The sequence below is a fragment of the Vicugna pacos genome, chromosome 6 (genome assembly GCF_048564905.1).
Source record: "Vicugna pacos chromosome 6, VicPac4, whole genome shotgun sequence".
NCBI classification, from domain to species: domain Eukaryota; kingdom Metazoa; phylum Chordata; class Mammalia; order Artiodactyla; family Camelidae; genus Vicugna; species Vicugna pacos.
The window spans coordinates 42,910,639-42,932,881 of NC_132992.1; the positions used below are offsets into that span (position 1 = coordinate 42,910,639).

A 22,243-nucleotide genomic window follows, 5' to 3' on the forward strand; every position below is an offset into this window, starting at 1 on the left:
GCGTTCCGCCGAGGACCTCCAGCTGGTTAATAACCACCTAAACGAGGCTGGCCGCAGTGTTTGAGATTGTGATTGAAGTTGTTATCTAATGAGAGTTAGCTGCGTGAAGCCTACCTTGACTGTTACATGTTGCTTATAAGTGTTGGTAAGAGAAAACTTTTATAGTTAAATGTCAGAGTTTTAGTCCCAAATTGAAAGTTGAAATTTTAACATGGCACTGTGGAGTGGTTTGGAGAAAGATCGCTGGCCAGGGATGTAGCGGTGCCCACACGTATTTCTAAACATTGAAAACTCACACGGAATTGTCTTAATTGTTTAGAATGTTTTCATCTGTACACAAATTAACATCACCAATTTTTCATGTGAGGAAGAGGAGGATATAAAACAAGAAAAGCTCTTTTATGCCTCATTTCTATCAAAGGGATGATACTAATTACCTTAAATCTGCAAAATAATTCTGTCAAGTTTTAAAACTTGCATCAGTTGCCATTCTCTGGGTGATACGGTAGAGACACTCATCCTATAACTGTTTCAAAGAAGGGAAACAGTGTCAATATGATTCCAACAGTAATTTCACCCAATGAAGTAACTTCATGCAACACAATCTTTGAAATTAGAGGATAAATCCGAATTGAAATTTGACAAAAGTATTACTTATCAGATAATTTTAATAAAAGATTTTTGAAATACTTTGTCATATTACAGAGTCTAACGTTAAAAATTTTGTTTTCCCGTTGAAAACCAAAACAACGTTAGAAATTTTTAGTGTTAAACTCTATTCAAAAGCACTTAAAAATAAACATCAGTTTAGAGATAAGGAAGATCGACTTAAAATTCTTAATTCTAATAGTCTAGTGCATTTACAGTTGAAGCAGAGGTGGAAACTTGCACAATGTGTATTCTTCAGTTTTAGAGCAGGCCAAATGAAAGGGAAGGAATAAGGCATCAAGGAACTGGGATTAAGGGCAGTGGGATAAAAGAACTCCTTTGACCTGCCCCCAGGGAGCCTCTTAATTAGGCTTTCATTTCCAAAGATCACCAGGCTTGACAGGATCTTAAGTAATCTCGTCTGTTCCCTTGTTCCCAGCAAGATATACAGTTTATAACCCAGCCTATGTCTAGAGACATCCAGAAAAAGATTTCACAATATCTAATCCCAAATTGAGCAACCTTCCTATTCAAGCCACTTATCCTCATATTTAACCTAAATTCATGATTCTCTGCAATGTTGGCCTATTTTCTTTGCCTTTGGTTCTCCTGTTAGAGAATAATTCTAATGGGATAACTAGAAGTTTTTGTTTTGTAACATATTAGCAACCAGTTTCAGATCATTTGTTTTCATTCATTCATTGTTTTGTTTTCAAATATTCAGGACACATATGAAATACATTTGGGAACATACTTTGTATAGTATAAGAATACCATATTTAATAAGGTACTGCTCATTCTTTTCTTTGCCATCACTGACTTTGAAATTTCAAGTATTATTTGTTCTCTTGAACTCCTAATGCAGAATTAATTGATGGCCATTTGATCTGTATATAAATTCTCTATGGGATTCTGTTACAATATGCAGGTTCCCACTTACAGTATTGCTTACTTAGCCAATATTTACAATTTAACTCTTTTGCTCATTATTTCTTCTTTCCAGGGATCTTCCTCCTTCCTGATGCCTATTATCTTCATTTTTGGATTTTTAAAAATTATTTTCTTCTCTTTATTTTAATTAGAATAGTTTGTAGGCTGAAAAGATGTGGATTTCCTTGGGCTTTCAATAGAAATATACAGATAATGTATAACAAAAATATGATGAAAGCTATGAAATTTAGAAAAGGAGTAAAGGAAATAATTTACCCTTTATAGAAAACTAATTACAGTTTATAAAGCTGGGGGCTGAAAAATCTGCTGCCTGGCAGAAATGATTCAACCTGCTGGTCTTGGCATTAGCAACTGAATCAGAAATACTGTCCTGAAAGTTCATGCTAAGAATCACTTGGAAGGATAGAAACTATAAGTGAAATCTAGGCTATCTACCTTATCAACAAAAACCTCCTTTATGAAGAGCTTTAACAGTAGGACTCTATAAAATAAAGCAGTGCCCAGCAAAATGCTCTGAGATATTATACATGCTCAACAGATGGTTGTTCAATGTATGGTAGTACACCTCTTCCCTAATGTAGAAAAGGAAAAATGGTATTTGCCTTCTCTTGCTCCCCATCACCTGATAGATAAGTTCAATTTCCTTAGAATGGCATCTAAGGCTCCTCTCATGATCTAGTCTTTGCCTAAATTTCCAGCCTCATTTTCAACCACAAGCTACTCTGGTGCTTAGTGTTCCTGAAACTGCTTTTTACTTCTTCAAAACTTAGTGATTTTTTTCTTTTTTGCCTCCATGCTTTTATTTATGCCCTTGCTTCTTGTCTGATTGGAAAACTCCTATTCTTCCTTCAAAAACTCCAGCTCAGAAATCTCTGTGAAGCCTTTCCTCATACTCCTTGTCATAAAGCGCTTATCTTCCCTGCTTACACAACTCCTGCAACTCATATATGCTTCCATTATCACATTTCTGACCCACAGAAACTGAGTGATAAGAAATATTTGTTGTTTTAAGCCACTAAATTTGAGGGTATTTTGTTGCCCAGTGGTATATAACAATAGAGTTTTCTGGGTTTCTTGGATCTGTGATTTGATGCTTTTACTATTTTTGGAAATTTCTTGGTCATCATCTTTTGAAATGTTTCTTCTGCTGCAATCTCTCTCTATTCTCTTTCAGGGATTCCAATTACATGTATTTTAGACTGCACAGAATTGTTCTACAGGGGTTGGATACTCTATTTTTAGTTTTAAACACTTAACCAAATCAGCCTCATCATGCTGCCCCTTAAAACACCAGTCCAAGCTGAGCAGCACTCCCTTCTCTGAGGGACTCCACAGGAATATTCCTGTAGATTTTAATAATTCCTAAAAACTCTTTCCTTTGTTCTCACAACCCTAGAGGGGTTAGCTGTTTTCTGAAATAGCCCAACACTGTGATATATTATTGTTTTCTTATTATCTTTTCAGTTAATTAACAATTTCTATTAATATGTTCCCTGTTCAAGTAACAGGTTTTCTAAACCTTGAGTGAATCAGAAGTCAGTACAGGGAGTTCCAGTAAACAAATCCTCAAAGCTGGGATTTTGAAATTGAAATTTACTTGACTCTCCATTAATCTATGAGCATTTATATGTACCATGTTTGTATACTTAAGACTTAGCATAGTTTCTGGCACAAAGTAAATTGCTCAGTATATGCTTGTTGAACTGAATTTATTTGCATAAGGTGAACAGATTTGTAAAATGGAAAAAAGAGAAATAAGTTTCTACTCTGGTGGGGAAATTATAACATATAGTAAGAATGCTACAAATAATTCATTTCAAATAATGAAGCATGTCTGTTTATCTTCTTCTGGAATAGCACATTCAGAGTGCTCAAATTTTCCTTAATGACTAAATATAGCTAGCCTCCATAACCATGCTCATGAATGATACCCATACAAATTAATTGTACCTACTATATGCCAGACACTCTTGCTAGCATTGAAGGTACAAAGATGAATCAGACAAGGACTGTCTCTCAAAAAGCTCCAGTTCTCACGGGCTAGGCATATATGTAAACAAACAACTATGATATAATATGACAGTGATATTAGAGGTATGTATAAAGCAGTATAACCAATTAGTTCCTGTGGGGAGGAGTCTGGATTCAGTGTCAGGAGAAGGATATTCTGAACTTTTCTCTCATAGCCTAGCGTTTATATGCATTACAAAAGAACACCAAACGTGACTCTTGCTTGAAAAGATCTGGATGACTTAGCTTCTATTAATACCAGAAAAGAAAGCTTGATAAATTCCTCTGCGCTTGGACACCTCACTTATCAACTTCCCTTTTTCCTCTTCATATATGAGAAGGATGGACGCACTGTTGGAGTACTTACCCAGAAACATGGGGATCCCCACTGCCCCACAGGGCACTACAGGCAGCAGTAAAGTACTGCTAAGCACGCTGTTAAGCACCACAGTGAGGCAGTGGCACCCGACGCCCCCTTGTCTCAGAGCCACTCCTGCCACTGTCCTTTTAGTTAAGGCCACTGGAGAAACAGCCACGGAATCCCCTCTAACCATCTTTGTACCGCGTGCAGTGGACGCTCTCCTGAATTCTCATCACACTCCACACCTCTCCACCAGTTGCCTGACCTCTTGCTAACCGCTCCTCATAGGATTCTTTCTCATTACAATCACCTTAACCCTGACGCCTTTCTTCCCTCTTCTAACGGTGATGCTCCTCATGACTGTTAGACTCTGACAGATCACTCTTTGACGCCTCACAACGATTTACAGGAAACTCATCTAACCAATGCTGAGTTCTCATGGTTTACCAATGATTCTTATTTAAAGGGTGAAAATAGTAAATATTTTGCTGGATATGCTGTTGCAACGCTTTTTTGAAGTCATGGAGGAGGCATCTTTGCCTTTGGCTGCCTCAGCCCAACAGGCTGAATTATATGCTCTTACCTGAGCTTGTCCTCTAGCCGAGGGCAAAACTGCATTCATACCAGGATGCCTCTGGAGGAGCCCGTGACTTTGGAATGCTATGGAAACAGAGACGTTTCCTTACCTCTACTGGGGATAAAATGAAAACATGGCTCTTATGTCCAAAATACATTAGATGCCATACTTTTACTGACCATTTTGTTTATTGTTAAGGTCCCTGAGCATTCCAAACTTGACTCCCTGGAGTCTAAAGGAAACTACCTCACTAAGAACTATGCTCTCTCTCAAAGGAACCAGCACCCGAACTCAGTCATGGTCCAAATGATAATCTAGGAAATCTGACTAGATATGCCCAAAAATCAGCCCCAGAAAAGGAAAAACAATATTGGAAATCGAATAACTGTTGGCTCAATAGAGAGAGAACTCTGGTTTGAGGAAAATACTAATCCAGCCTTTCCAGAGACTCTAAAATTCCCATTATTGACCACTGCGTATACATTAAGCCATTGGTCTGTGGATAAAATGATAACGTTTATGAATCAATACTGGTGGGGAAATATTCATGAGGCTGCAAGAAATGCCTACTTTGCTTGCCTCACCTGCCCCACCTGTCCAGAAAAACCCGTCCACACTGCTTTTTGGACACTTTAAATTGTTAAATGGACCATTTGAGGTTTGGAAAATGGATTTTATTTAGATTCCCTGTTTCAGGGATATAAATATATGTAGTCATGGTTTGGTTTTTTTTTTTCCCCAACTGAATCGAACCCTTTCCATATAGACAAGCTTCTGCCATTTCAGTGGCTAAAATACTAATATAAGAGATTATCCCTACGTGGAGAGCCCCTCTTGAGATCCATAGCGACTGGGGAGCCCATTTTACTGGTCAAATATTACGGCAAGTGTGTTGTCTGGCCAGTCCTACAGCACTTTCTCTGTGCTTATCATCCTCCTCAAACTAGTCTTTAGGACTGATTGAACAAACTAATGACTTCATCAAAACCCAAATGACAAAATTTGTGCAAACCCTCCAAATACCCTGGCTAAAGGCATTGCTGTTGGTCCTCTAAATCTCAGATCCACCCCCTTTGGAACTCATAAACTCTCACCCTTTGAGGTAATTGCTAGGTGTCCCATGCATCTAGCTCCTGCCTCTTTTGATCTGCAACTAGTAAAAAGAGATATACTTCAATATCGCAAAGGTCCAGTTACATCCATTGAAAATAACCATGGTTTAGTAGAGCAATCTTTTCACAGTGCATTCCCAAGAAAGGAAGACCTCAAACACTACCCTATGCAGCCCGGAGATTTCATCTGTTGGAAAAGAGATCTTCAGAAAGACTTTATTCTCATTGGAAAAACCCCTATCAGGTACTGTTAACCAATCCTGGTGCTGCCACACTCGAAGGAACAGACTCTTGGACTCATGTGTCACATCTAAACGAAGCACTGCACCCTGACTGGATCCGTACACCCCCTGCTGACCTGAAAATAAAAATCTCCAGGAACTGAGGCAGACTACAGCTAAAGGAGACAGCTTTCCCGCAAGGAGCAGACCAGGCCTGTATACTTTTTCTCACTATTGCTTCTTCCCTTATTTTCTCCCTCTTTCTCTCTCTTGGAAAGACAATGCTCTTATCCACATTTCCCAATCTATTGCAAAAGGGGGATAACTTTTTGACTGTTAGATCTGTCACCAGAAACTCCAGTCTGTTCACAATGTAGGAGACCCCTTGGTCTTAACTGTAGCCAATTTCTCTTCAGTCCCAAATCCAGTTGCCAGTTATACCTGTGAACCTGTGGAGTTACCTGTTGGGTTATATTGTTACGACCAGGTGTTTCCATACCTTGTTTCAGTCTTTCCCCAGTCATAATGGTACTAGCTCAACTAAATACCTCCACCCTTGCTAATTATACAACCTTCACTCCCCATGTTCTTTTCCTTATCTGAATATGATTTGTCCCTCAGCACCTGAGGGAGATACAAACAGGCTAATACTTTTGCAAGGCTTTTAGAAAAGACTTTTAGGATGGAATGGCACCTTACAGAATATCGTCCCAATTCCTCTGATCTCTGGCTTAAAAAAGGTCAATCAAGAAATTCTAGCTAATGGATCTATCAAACTAGATCTCTGTACTCTACCTGGTTTCATTTTTTTCTGCAGTGAACAGCATTTCCCATGGGCATATGAATATTTAGATAGCTGGCGAACTGGAGGTCAATGCTTATTGGACCATTTAATTGTCCCTGTTAACATACGTAAGAAATTAGAAGTCTCCCATTGGCCCACCCCACTTAGCCTCCATGGCTGCCTTAAATGGGAACTTCTAGGAGGCATACGTGACTCTGGGTTTGCTTCCATAGAGCCTTTCTCCCTTGGGTTGGATTGAGTGCCAGTGAGCACATTACCAGAGCTAGCCGATTCCATAGCCACAGCGGTAGCAGCCCAACAACATCACTTGACTTGTTGGCTAAAGTATTTCTGGACAGTCACACTGCTCTTGATTACCTGCTTTGTGAACAAGGAGGCCTTTGTGCAATAACAAATACCACTTGTTGCACATGGGTAAATGCCCTGGGGAGGTAGAAACTGAGTTGCGCAAGATCAGGGAACCTATACTGGTTACAGCAAATGTAACCCAACTCTCCGTGGTCCTTCGATTTGTTCAGTCGGCTACCTTCAAATCTAGGGTCCTGGTTGAGAACCATAATACAATCTGGATTTGTCACATTACTTTTAATTTTGCTTTACATAGTGATTTTAAAATTTTGTACCTATTGCCTGTCAAATCATTGTAGAAACAACGTATCCAATAAGGTGATGCTAGCTCAACGCTTCAAAATGCTCTCCCACACTTACAACCTTGATAAGATACAGACTTTAGATGGGAAATGCCTGAGAGTTCTCCCTCCTACCCTTCCTTGTTACTCAAGTGTGGCCTCAATGGTTTCCAGTCTGTACACTTTCTCTCCACTGTGGGACATGACAACCAGGAAGGGTTCTTCTGGCATCAAGGGACCAAACGACTCAGTATGGAAAAACTGACTCTTGATCAGTGATGCCTCTGAGGAAAGATCTTGATCAAAGAGGGGAAATATGAAAATGCATAAAGGGAATCCTCATTCAAAATGGAGTTGGGAAGCCCTGAAGAAGGAGCTCTACACACACCACTCCTTGCAGCAAACCTCAGCAGGAAGCAGCTTACTCTACGTGCCCTAGCAGAAAGAAGGAAGATATTCTCCTTGCCCAGCAACAGCCAGCCATTAATATCCCCTGCAACTCAGCCAATAAGAAGCTCCCACAACCTCAAACTTTCGTCCTCCTCCAATGAACTTTCACTCAAAACAGCCCATCTTAAATGCCTCCTTTCCTCTGGAAAAGTTGCTCATCTCCTTTGCTCTCTGGACTTGGCAACTGCAATTCCTCTGCTGGTGCCAAATACAGATGATTTTGCTGGATAAACCATTTACATTTTTTGTTTTAAAGACCGACACTATTTTAATATCTGTGCCTGCTAATTACAATATCTCGTATTTCTCAGTCTGTTCCTGCTGAATGACTTTCGTTATGGTTATAAATTTTACATTGCTGGTTTCAGGATTTTGAAGCATTCATTTACATAGGGTTTTATTCTGATATGCAGTTAAGTTATATGTAATCTGCTGGCTGTTTTGAGGCTCGTTTTTAAGCTTTGTCTTGGCATGTCCAGGGCAGCTTTAGGCCAGAGCTAATTTAGCCCCGCAACTAAGGTGACACCCATTCTGAGTATTCTAATCAATGCCGCTTGTACTGCGAGAGCCTTCCACACAGGCTGATGAGAACCCAAACTGTTCACATCCCTATGTGAGCACTGGTAAATGTTCTACCAATTACTTTAGAGTTTGGGGTGGTTTTCTCTCACATATACCTGGATCAGTACTCAGCCAAAGACTCAAGAGGACCCCCTTGCACATCTCCAGAACTCTCTCTACAGAGCTCTCCTTTCTCTGGTCCTCTGTCCCACAAACGTTGGCTCCCTTGCCTCCCCAAGCTCCCTTTATGCCGTTTAATATCTTGGTTCTGGGAGCTTTCCTCATTTCCATCTTCCTGCTCTTTAATTTACATTTCGTTTGTATTTTGTCTGCTATTTAGCCCATCTTCTGAGTTTTTTTTTAAACTTCAAATACAGTTTTTTATTTCTAAGATGTCTAATTGGTTATTTTTCTTAACTACTAGGTTAATGTGTGTGTTTCATCACCTGTTTTTGTTTCCTTGTTGATTTTTCTCCTTTTTCTCTTTGAAAATATTAAATGTATTTATTTAATATTTCTAACCCAGACTTCTACATTCTGGCAAGCATTTGCTGGTCAACTTCTCCCTTGGATTGTGTGGGATGATTTTACCTACATTATAGAGTTGTGAGTATGAAATTAGATAATACAAAATTTTTCTCAGACCAGTGGTTGGCACGTACAATTAACTTATTTTTTAAACACTATTCTCAAGTCATTTGACTATGTTCCTTTCTTTGATTCTCATTGGTATCCCCATCCTAACCCTTCTATTTTCAGCCATCTATGACTTTAAAAAGAAAGAAACAAAAATACATGTGTCATTCATTCCTTCTCCCAAATGTTTTCCTCTTCCATTTTTTGATGGCCTCTGACTAGAGATTCCACAACATCTTTCAAAATCAGAAAGTGTCTACTTGTATATCTCCCAGTTGACTAGGAGCAGTTTTTCTTAATATTCTACATTTATTTAACGGAAGCCTAAACTGACTTCCCGTGTTGATAAATTGACTCACCACATCTAGTTGCTGCAGTGAATTACTCTTCATCATTTTTCTCAGTCATGCAATTACCTTTATTGAGTTATTGCATGTAAAATGCTAGAACACTGTGCCATGTACATACTGAGTTTTCAGTAAAGTTGGCTGCTAATATTATTAATATCTTCATCTTTTTAAAAAGAGAATGATGATTAAAACTGATGTTATTCTTTAAATATCTTATTCTACTAAGGTAACAACTAGATGTTCTCTTTCTTTGCCAGAGAGTATAATGAGAAGAGTGACTTGAGGGTTTCTGTCTTTAACATTTAAAAGAGATACAAGGAAAACTTTCTATAGATTTTTAAGGACTGTAAATATAGAACTGTTCTCAAAGGTAATAAGACTGACTACATAAAAATCAAATCCCTCCTAATCCCATGGCTCATTCTAGTATTTGGTAAATGTAAGCTTGTAATCTGCCCTAAGGAAGTATTCTGAAATACACAAAAAATGTTTTGAGCATAAAAATATCCAAAATATCTTTCTATTTATACATCTTTAAAACTTAGAAATAGCTTATGCAGTTATTCAAATGATATTTAAAGACTAAAACAAAACACGAAAATGTTAGCACTGTCGAAAGAAAAAGATGGGATGATAAACTGTACAGAGTGTTAACTCAAATACTGGAATAGTACATAGAAAAAAAGACTGAAAGGAAATTACCAAAATATTGACTGTGGTTGGCTTAGAGTGATCTTTTTCTATATATTTTCCTGTATTTTCATTTTCTACAATGATACAAATTGCTTGAGTAATCAAGGAAATAGAAAAAAAAAAACTCAACGGGCTAGTATTAGCCACATGACTTAACTTACAAGTTGTTCAAATCAATTGAGGTAGAGTATGTGAAAGCATGTTGTAAACTACAAAATATTAAGGTAAATTATTGTTATTACCAATAACTGAGGGGTAATATAATTCATCTTTTGAACTCTCATACGGAGAGCTATCTTTTCGGTCAATTTCATCTAATTTATTTTTGTCAATACAGATGGGGTTCCAAAACACTTAGAAAATATCCCTGAAGATGAGAAACTGTATTATCTGCTTAGTTATTGTTTTGAACTATTACAGTGATGATAATAAACAAAACCCTTTAACCTAATTTTTACCTCCTGTTCTCACACCCAGGCAGCAGCATCATTCCCCTCCCCCAGAAAGATAGAACTACTGAGATTTAAAATATAGTTTTACAACAGCTTTCTCTAAAAGGTGAGTCAGGTATATCATGGGCAAAGAAAATATCAAAATTCACACAAGGAAATGTATACCTATTAAGCAACACATTAACTGCGACTGATTTCATATGTAAATTGCCTGTAATTTGAATGCAATTTTCTAAAATTTTTTAATGTGAGTAGCTCCAAAAGTTCTTTGGTGTTTAATAACATATGCTATTATGAAGACAGTTGTTAAAGTGCAGATGTTTTGTTCAGTGCCTGACCCATTAATATACTGCCTGAGAGAATATTATTACGACTGAAGGTAACTATTTTGGGACCTTCTGGCTTCCCTCCTTCTCAGCACCAGTTATGTATCTGATACTTTGGTAGGCAGTGGAGATCCAGCTGTGAACAGGCCAGATACAGACTCATCCTTGGGTTGTATGGAGTCTAGTCCCATGTCTTTGAGTGTCTAATGTGAACCCAATCCTATTCTGAGAATTTTAGGGTTCCCAAAGAAAAAGATATTCCACATGCTTGAAGAGTTTTTGAGTTCTTATCCTCTTGAATGTTATTTTCTTGACAACTACATAACAGCTTATATTGACCACCTACCTGGCTTCCCAAGGAGAGGAACTGAGAACAGCCAGAGTCAGGCAGCTTCTTTCCATCCAAGACCAGAAGCCCATCTAAACTGAGGAAAATCCAGGGGTCAGAAAATTGGTTTGAAATAAAAGATACTAATTCTGCCATGGAGTTTAGAACTGTGATGTATTCAATCATATCATTTTTGAATAAGCTAATGCCGTTTTGCCATATTTTCTTATAGTCATTTCAAATATGCAGACACATGGGATATTTAAATTCTGAAGAGATGACAAGCAGCATAAATGAACATGATAGTAGCAAAATCATTAGAGGCTGTTCTTTAATTTGTGCAGATTTAATGTCCTCTGATGGGGTCTCCCATTTATTCAGAAGAAGAATTTATAGGATTTACAGTGTGAGATTTCCAAAATCTCACAATGGAAAAGTAAATATTTATATTAATTTTATAAAATCTTGCATTCAATCTTTGTATAGTTTTATGAAACTTCAAGATAGGAGTCTATCATAAGAGGACACTTCTGTGGACACTCCAATACAAATAAAACAATTCTGAAGCAGGTTTATTAATGGTACAGCTATTTCAGAAGTCATGTTCGAATGTGATTTTAGAATAGTCAGTTTAGAACACAGTAATTCATTATTATGGGTGAAGAACATGAGGGAAACACCGTGTAACAACAAATCAAGTTATTTGGGGGAGAGAGGGCTTGCCTTTAGTGAAGTTAGACACTCTACTTTGCATTTATTAAACCCCTATCTTTCTGCCATGCCAGTCCTTCCCTTCAGTCACCACCCTACCCCAATGTGTTTCCCTGATCCTTTTCCTGTACTGTAGAGAATTTTGTTAAAATAGTATTCCCAGAGAAAGTCATACCACTGTGTGTACCCCTGGCCCACTGCAAAATCAATCTGTCCTACTCCATCCAACTGGGTTCTCATTGCTGCTCAACAGTCTTGATATTGATCTTCCATTTATTCCCCAGCACACCTCCTTGAGAAGATGCTTCAGATCACTCTGCTCACACATCTAATTCACTCCTTACCCTTTCCATTAGCACCAGATAATAAGCATCCTACTCTATAGAGAAATTCACAGATAACTGGTTATGCTTTCTCATTTTTCCTTGTTTCTACCTTAAAGCAGCAAAATTTTGTTGAGTATCAATCAAGTGCCAGGCACTGTGCTTGGGCAATGGTATGCCAATAATGATGTCGCTGGCTGATCTTTGTAAGCACCATACCCAGCACAGTTCCTGGCACATAGTAGATGCTCAATAAATGTTGGAATGAACGTATGTATTGATGAAAAGATAGGTCTAAAGGTGAAGATACTTTAGGAGGTATATCCTAAGGAATAGCATTCAAGAAGAGGGGGAAAGTAAGAATGCACACAATAGATACTCTGACCTTAGTCTTCTTAGTAAAGAAGGATGATTCCTATCTCCAAGGAAGAGGTGTTTTTTTATTTCAAAGGCTAAACTCCCCATACCATTCCTTTCCATTTCCTCTGTGAACTTGGTTCAACTCTCCCAAAGGAGGAAAACTTCACTATACCTAAAGACACTTCTCCCTGCCAAATCCCACCACCATTATCAACAAAACTAAAATTCTGACTCTGCTGACTTTTCAAATGCCCTATTTTCATACTTAATGAAGTGGTCTGCAATTGCTACAGTGCATTCATTTCCTTGCCACCCATACTGCTCCCTTGCGTTCATTTTAGCCGTTTCATTACTCTTATCTATACCAGCGGAAACCTCACCTATTTTTCAAGACTGAGCTTAAGACTTACCTCTGCCACCAAGCCTTCTCTGGCCTCTGTAACTGGTAGCTTCCTTGAGAGAGCCAGCATTGTCTATGCTGCTACTAGGCAGGTTAGGACATATAATTCAATAAATATTGGTTGAATGAGCATTGATGAATTGAATACCTTAAAATGGGGATGACAAAAGAAAAAATGGTTAAAGCTATCTTTTTACAAAATAAACTTTTTTTTCTGTAACAACTCTAAAACACAGTTCATTTTAAATGCTATTTCTATTCATGTCTTGTCACTTGAATGAATGAAATTACCAGCAATTTGGCTAGTTTCAATCTTTAGCTACAGGATGTTGTTAGAAATGGTAACAGTGATATAGCCTTAGTACTCTTCCTCTACTGTGGGAGGAAACTAATGCCTTAATATCACATGTTTTACTAAAGTCTCGATTTCTCCAGTGAAACTTGAAGGGAACTGCAAGTTTCTGGCGTCTCAGCCAATTCCAACGTGGATTAGTTAGACTAGAGATGGGGATTTCTGGTTAACTTTCAAATGGTTCTGATGTTTCTTCATTTTGTCATGTTTTTCAGGTGTTACTGGTTATCACTGTACTTTATCAAACAGCATCTCCATTTCAACTGAGAATGAAGAGGTTCTTGGACAAAGAATTTGAAAAAAAAATCAGGTACATAATAAAGTCATGGATGGTTCTCGGAATGTGCTAAAATGAAATGCTGCATCTAAGTGCAATGTAAGTGCACGTCTTAGCCATATAAGATCATTACCATAAAGTAATCATCATGATTAAAAAAACTCTGATTGAATCATTATTCTTTCCAAAAGATTGGAATTCTAAGAATACTTCTCAGAAGCTCTCAAACTTAATATGGAGCAGGAAATATTGCAATGAGTCCTCAAGAGTGAGAAATAAAAAACAGTTGTGCCATTCTTTCATTATACTTTTTAATCATTTCATTATTCATAACTATACAGTACTTATGTGTGGTGAAGAATGTAGTCATAGGGGAATGTATCTGTCAGCATATTGATATATAAAAAAGAATAAAAGTGAAAACAAAGTAAGCAGACTCTGCAGCCTTATCTTTCATATTTAAAACTTTATATATATATTCCTTTTTTGAAACAAAAATAAGACATTTTAGAAAGAAATACAAATAAATGTTTTTAAATGTACATTTATGCCACAGCAAGGTAAAAACAACTCAAGTAGATTAGTAAAGCCAGATCTGTGATTTCTTATTTTGACTCCCTGGACAACATCAACAGCAAAATAATGCCAAAACCTGCATAAAATTTTGCAGCTGCACCTACAAGGACACAGATGATACTTTAATATTCAATCAGAAACATTACATATCTAAAAGTGATAGAAATCTACCACTAAACTTTGTGGTGGTGAAGATTTTACTAGAGTCTGCGATCGGTGTACAAGTTCAAAATTTCAGAATAATGTGCAGCATTTGAAGGTAAAATGGATACCAAAGAGGAGAAAAGAAAAAAAATGTAAATAACACAACAAGATGTTTGAAGGCTCCAAAGACCTTGATTCTTCACCCATCAGTTTAAGAAATGAAATAACATACACTTCTGGATCATTTTTGAAGCTGCTTTAATTTAGCCACTCATTCTGTTTTTTTTTTTTCCAGTCTTCTCATAACTTGACATCCTGAGCCCCATCACGACCTTAGTGAGCTATTACATCAGGCAGTATGGGATAGGCTATGCTGCAGTAATAAAACATAGCTGTTTGAGACACGTTTGCCTGTTACTCTTTTTACATGTACAGCATGAACTGGCTGGGGATCTGCTATACATTATCCTCATTTGAAGACCCTGGGTGAGGATAGGGCTCTACCTCCATTCTTCCAAATTACTGTAGAAAGGGAAAGAGAAAATGGCAAATAACACAAACTTTTAAAGCTTCTCCCTAGAAGTGATATTTGTCACTTCTGATCACATTTATTGACTAAAGCAAATCATATGGCCATGCTAACTTCAAATGGGGCCACAGGCAATCCCCTCATGTGCTCAGAAGGACAAAAGCCAAAAAGATTTGGTGCAGTAATGGGTTTCACAGCCACTTAGAAAAGACTGGAGATGGCAACTCTTTAAACTCATTCTCTGTTCAAGCCAGATTTGGGTGTGGATTCCTCTTCTGTTTGTAGAACTAAAAGGATATCAATGGATAATAACTTTCTTTAGGGACTAAATGTGAGAGAATATTACATGAAGCATAAGGATAAACTGTTTTACTCTTCACTCATTTGTCTATGGGTTCATGGTCTTCTTTTGCCCCCAAGGAGGCTATAATTTGGAGAAAATTTTTGAAAAAGGGAAAAATGATAGGTCTAGTTCCCATGAAACAACTGCAGGGTGAGGCAGACTATCATATCATTCAAGTGAGTGGTGACAGGCCACATAAGAAAGTAATCAGGGCAGATAAAATGAAGTTAAAGATCAGTGTTGAGTGGAGTGAGTTAAGAGAATTTCCTTGGAGAATGTATACCATTAGATGAACATGGAATATTAGATTGACAGAAAGAAGCAAAGAGGGTATTTCTCGTAAAAAACAAAGCAACTAAGAGGTCAGACATGGGAATGAGGAAGGAAGAAGCAGAGGTGAGGTTTGTTCAGCCAGAGTGAAGGGTGAGATGAGGGGTTGAAGTGGCACGTTAGGATCAGTCTCCTATGAACTTGAACACCCAGCTAAAACATATATAGTTGACCTGATGGGCAGCAGTGAGAAACTGGATTCAGCCAAATAATAAAAGAGTGTTTTAAGTGTTTGAGTTTTTAGGATACATCTACAGAAGAAATTCCTAACAGGTTATGTTTTGCCACAAAAAAAAAAATCTTGAGAAAGCTGACTACCAACAGGGTTCCTCTTAGACCTGAAGGAATTTCAATCTGTTTGGGGAGATAAACTGTGCCTTTAAGGTAAAAGTAGTTTTTAGTTAAAATGTATAAATTTGGTCACTGATGGAAACTCTTTCCCTAAGTAAAACAATAAATAAAACTCTAATTCAACTATCCAAAAAAGTTTTGGTTATTCTACCTGGAGACAAGAGGTTGATTTAACTTATGTTACAATGATTAAATACGTACACACACACACATATAATAAAATGTAACTGTGTATATATGCACCTAATAAAAGAGCATATTGTTTTCAAATCATCTATAAATAGAAATATACTGTGTTCTGGTAATTAAAACATGAAACATGGTTTCATAGGAAAAGCATGATCTTTAGATGGAGACAGATCTGTGTTCAAATTCAAACTCTGCAACCTAGTAGAGAATACAGACGGTTAAACTACTGTATCTTGCAGCCTGTTTCCCCACCTGTAAAATAGTGGTAATAACTGTCTGCCTCAGAGAGCTGTTACAATTAAATGATAAAACATATAGAAAGTCCCTAGCCTGTAAAAGGCATGGTAGCAAGAACGGCAATGACTATACGTAAGCAGTTACTAACTATTGAATTGAATTAAATTTAAGGCAGGTTTCCTGTATTTGTACTTGCAAGGGTTATGAAATGAATAACTTAATTTATTAACAATTTACTCACTAAAACTAACCCCATAATTATTTAATTTTTATTCTAGAAATAAAAAGAAGAAAGATGAAAATAACTTTTGATTCAGAGAATACAGTGTTTTATTTCTAAAATGTTCATGATCTTTGATTGGTTTTATTCCACTTAGCAGGTGCTCTCTCTTCCTACCCCAAGGGCAGAAACTCTCAGCAATGACTACTCCCCCCGAACTGTTTCCGGAGAGCAATGCACTCTATTTTACAGATGAGTAAGCTATATGAACTAAGTAGCACTCAAGAAGTCAGTTGAAATATTAGTATCTTAACTTACGGCATTTGGTTTATAGATTTTGTTCTTCTCAGTAACTTTATAGTATGATGTAGCTTTGTAGGTATGGTTATGAGTGTGTCGATCTTCAGATTGTATCCCAAGGACCATATTTAGTCAATCTAAGGTCCCTGAAGATTTAATTACTTTCGCAAACTGTATTCCTGCTTCTTTCCTCATATCTACTCTATATTTTGAGGACAGGGGATCTGAGAGCATGGTAATCAGTAAAATGAAAATGAAGAAATAAAATAGAAATTCATATTTAACAACCTTAAGATAGTAATTATATTTCAAATTTTAATTTGAAAATATCTTATTAAATATTAATTTAATTTTTAATTTAAAATGTTCTCTAATATGGTAATGAGGCCATTGGCTTAATGGAGTATTGAGGTCTGATACTTCCTCTGACTGGGCAGATCAGCAGTGTGCTAACATCAGCTAATGTCCTTAGTCTAAGCAATTACAAAGAAATGAACAACAGAAATTCATTCTCCTGAAGTATTTATTTTGGTGGTTTCTCAAGAGATGGCCCAGAGTTTCTGCTTTCCTGGAGAATCCTCCACCCAATAACCACTTTCAAATTATTGATCACAGATCTTGAAATGGAATGGGTATGTGCGTGCATGTGTGTAGAAAAAAAATGCCTAAGGTGATAAAGCCAATTCTTTGTGACTCAGTTGGACCAGGTAAGTATTTCAGCATGAATGTGTGAAGGGGCTTGGGTGCAAATATATTTGACAAGCCACTGACAAAAAAAGACCTTTGTAATTAGATATGAGAGCTCCTATGTCACATAAACAAACAAACAAAAACTACCCTCGCTAAAAAAGAAAAAAATTAGAAGAGGAAAGGGAAAAAATCCCACCACAGCTTAAATGATAGGTTTGGTAAATGCTCTGCTGTTTTATATTTTTTTAGTTGAAACTACAGTTTCCTTTTTCTTCTTTCTACTTTTAGACACACAGCCCAGAAGATGGACATTTGGCGAGCCATAATAGACTGCTCCTTTCCCAGGTATCTCCTGCTTGTCTCCTTTATCTGTCAATAGGAAATGGCTTAAAGGCACCTGTGTGATGAAGGTCCCAGGGGCAGCTGCTTGACTAGTGAATGCCTGATTATGTGTTAACATGCTTTGTCAGATATTGGCAGAATCTGTTCTCTTCTTTTGCCTTTTCAGCCAGGGTACCATTGACAGCCTGGCTACCCATTTATAGAAATGTTGTCCATCAAACTGTGAGGAAGGACAATAGTGTTTTTCTGTGGCCAGTGACTGTGGGAAACTTTTCTTTGGCTATTCAGGCAATTTTTGTAGCTTGCTCTGAAGAGGAGAGACTGATGAGTGCAAAAAGTACAATTAAGCAAAGCCAGACTTCAATGGAAGGCTCTAGTGTAGTCTGCTGTTCTCATTTTTTTTTTTTTATTTAGAGGGGGAAAAAAAAAACCTATGGGTTTTCACGTTGCTGTGTGGCATTCAGCAGGGGGCTATTACAATCCTAAATTTTTTTTTCTAGACCACCTAATTCTAAGTTAAAATTAAATGTAATGAGAGCCACTTGGAGTTCTGAATATTTTAAAGCATAATTCCCACAGAAGGGATTCGACCTAAACTGCAGTGAGCATCAGTTGGCTAATTATAGCTGCATTTTATATTACAGCAGGTGTCAGATGCAGTCATCTCAATAAAGTCCACATAATACTCTGGGAAATAACAAAGACTTTTCTTTGAATGTGGGTACTAATTTCTGCTAGGTGTCATATGAGCTTTGATACTTCTTATTGGCATTAACAAGAGCACTGCAGCACTCAGAAATGCTTTTTGCTTGGGATGAATTGATACTGTAAAGCACTTACCAGTCAGACTTGGCAGATGTCAGTAGTTAATACTAATGTTGCAGAGGTTGGAATATAATGCAGAGAGTCTTATGTAAATACTCTTAAATGATGGGCTGATTTTCAGAAGGCGCCTGAGCACTGCACCAACTCACTTAATGAAAGTTAAATAGATAGCAGTGGGGTATCTGTATTTACTTTGGTTCCTGCTTTATTGCAAGTCCTCCAGAAGTGAAGGGCAGATGGTAAGGCAGTAAACTAGGTGAACAAAATACACTGGACTTGGATAAGGGCTTGTTGTGTTCACAGTACTTCCCTTGAATTTGTGTAGGTGATTCAAATTACTAAAGTGATAGAGAGGGCAAAACCATGCCTGAGGATACAGACTCCTGGGCAAAGCCAACAGATAAAAAATAAATTCAATTTAGAGACTATGTCTGCAGTAGAAATATAATTGGACAATAGGATAGGCAAGAGGGATGTCACTTTAAAATCATGACAATTGTTCTGCTCTGTTCCATTCTTTTGGGAGATTTATAGTTGATCTAACCTTTTGTTGCCACATTGGATCACAGCAAATGAGACCTATTAAAATCTTATTACAAAATACCGAGTAAGATATGACAAATGTGAACTCGTTACACGCGTTCCACTCTGGAATCAACACTGTTTACTTTAAATCTAATTCAGAGCTAACAAAGCAAAGGCAGTGCACTTAATTATAATCCCCCCAATCAGCTTCGGGTTCTCATTTTGGCAGGTTACCGTTTATGTACATCTAACAGCAAACCCTGTAGGGTGCTGTCAGCAATTAAATAGGACTTAAAGGAGTTTAATGTTCATTTAACATTGATTCAATCAATGGTTGAGCACTGATATGAGCAAGGCACTGTTAAGTCCAGCAGTGAAATCTACAACAGGAAAGAGGACATAGTGTCTGTCCCCAGAGTGCTGACCATCTATTCACAAAACCAATGTCCCTTGAGGCTCTTTTGAAGATTTCTGCCAATTTTCATTTAGATCAGATATATTCATATTTTTTCATACAAGAAAAAATTGTGAAATAGTGGGAAAAGTCACACAGAAATCATCACAAAAGAGCACAAGTAAGCTGCCAATTGTTTTCTTACAGTACTGAATAAAGCCTCAATTAATTTCTTCTTTCTTATATAAATGTAGTATTTATTACAGAACATTTAGGAAACACATATAAGATTAAAAAAGGAAATAATCCATAATTCCACTACTTAGACAACATTATTAATATTTGGTGTATCTCATATTTATTCTTCATTCTTCATTTATATGCATATAAAATGTATGTGTACACTTTAAATTACAGGATTATACTAGTTTGTAAATATCTTTTAAAGAAAATCTTATAATGTATTTAGAATATCTTTTTATATTATATATTCTTCCACAACATAATTTTTTACTGTTTACATAATATTCTAGTTCATGGATACTTTATTTTTTAATTTACTATTAATGTACATTTAGCTTATTTCCAGTTTTTTGCTGCTATAAACCACACTGTAATGAACACTCTGGTAACTAGTTTTTCTTTTTTCCTAAATCCTTGATTATTTGCTCACTCCTGGTAGTGGAAATGCTGGACCTGGTGCAATTTTAATTAAAGATACAGATTTTAAGACATTTGCCATAGAAAAGAAAAATGTATTTTGTATGATATTCTTTATTGCTTTTATCTAGGTATGAGATTTCAGTTGTTGAGAGAACTTAAAGTAAAAAATCAAGAGTTTAGTTTAAAGTACTAAATTGTGAATAAAACAAGATATTTCCATCTAACTAGGAAATTGATCGGCTATTATCTGATTAGTAAACAGCCATAAGGTAGCTTCTGTAAGCCATGTGATTTTCTGTATAAACAGGATCTATACAATGAACTATAAATATGCAGTGCCTGGCAGCACAGTGTGAATATCCAAGGTACTGGGGCCATTATTTAAGCCTTTATGTGGAAAGAGTTCTGGTATATATTTAAACATATATACATAAAGAGAGAGTGTTCTGGTGAACATCGAAATATTGTGTATATACACATTAACTGGTACTGTGGCTATAATACCATGAATTTAAATAAAGAGCGAAAAGGCCATTAGTCTTCGATTGCCTCCAATTTAAGCCATCCAATTTCAGTTGGCCTTCACTGTGGCTTAGAAATCTTTTGGTACATCAGTTTTTACCATGCTTCCCATAATGATTATTACAAGCCTTCCCTCTCCCTCAAGCTAATCCAAAAAGACTCAGAAGAATCAGAGAGAGATTAAAGGCTCTAATTTCTATGCTTTGCATTGATAGCAAAATAATGTATATTTTACTTTAATTCAAAATTAGGGATAATAAGGGATCCTGTAGATCTTTAGCTGTTTTCCAAGTACTGTAACTGTAACCATTAAACCTAAGGAAGTGGGAGAAGTTAAATGACCAAACTAACCCTTCATCGAACCCTCACTGAGAGCTGAGACATCCCTGCTTTGGAATATTTTCAGTTAAGTGTCTATGTCCTACCTTAGTAGTGCATTCCATAATTTAATAAAGTCTCTTAAGTTATTTCACATAGTAAACATAAATTGCCTGATATTTGGCATTGCTACAGCAGCCTGTCTGGACTACCTGTCTACCTGCTTTTGGGGGAACCACTTCTCTTCCACCTGTAGATATTAGTGGATTTTAACAGCTGGGTGTGGTCATGGAAAGAGTAACTGTAGGCACACTCTGAATATGCTCCCTCAGGAGCAGCATCAGAGGCTTGACCCTGTACGGAAATATAAAATTAACTAACATAATCCAGCCAGTCCAAACAAGCGAATAACAATAACAAACCCCAGAGGGGAAGACCAGTACCTGTTTTATGTGATCCTCTTCCCTGGCCATGATGATTGATTCAGGGACAGGCGAAATATCCAAGCAGAGCCCAAGAAAGCCTTCCCTGGCACATTTTATAATGGGAGATATCGGGTAAGATTTCTCTACTCTCAGAAAAGATCTGAGAATGTGAACTTAGGGCTGCTGGCAGCCATGTCCCCTACCTGACACCGAAACTGCCTGCAATGAGAGAGAACAAAGCCAACTGGAAGAGAGAAAGGGAACAAGAGGTAAAGAGTAAGAGGTGAGACCAAGAGAGAGAATCACGCTGGGCAGACAGACTGACCCAGTTGACGCCAGGTATCCCGGAGGCCAGCTTCAGTGCCTCTCCTGTTCAGTCATGGCTAGATAAGCCACTTACATTTCCTTTTTTTCTTTTACATGAACTAATTAGAACTGGGGATCTAAGGGGGTGGGGTAACAGCTCAGTGGTAGAGCACAGTCATGAGGTGAAGGATCCCTTCTGCCCAACCCCCACTTATGGAACAGAGGCTCTACCTTGGGAGTGGCATGCTGGAAATGCTAGCGTCCTGATAAACTTTCCCCTAGTTCTGAGGTGGTGGTTCCATACCAGAAGACGCAAGTCAAGAGCACCTCAATGTCCCTAAACCAGCTCCAGAGCCCTGGCTTGGAGAACTTGCCTGGGGGGAGAGGAAGGCTGGGAACCAGACAGCTCCTAATCTCTTCCCAAAGAACTGACTTGATTTGCAACAGAAAATGGAAAAGTTAAGCTTAAGGGTGCTCTTAG

The 22,243-nt window shown here is 37.4% G+C and overlaps 1 long non-coding RNA gene across 1 annotated transcript; it reads left to right on the plus strand.

Moving 5' to 3' along the window:
* Window positions 1-30: 30 nt before the first annotated feature.
* LOC140696892 (uncharacterized) lies at window positions 31-13,628 on the plus strand. The gene is made up of 3 exons (XR_012073526.1): window positions 31-145; window positions 5,790-6,092; window positions 13,472-13,628. It is a non-coding gene; the product is annotated as an uncharacterized lncRNA (long non-coding RNA).
* The last annotated feature ends 8,615 nt before the right edge of the window (window positions 13,629-22,243 follow it).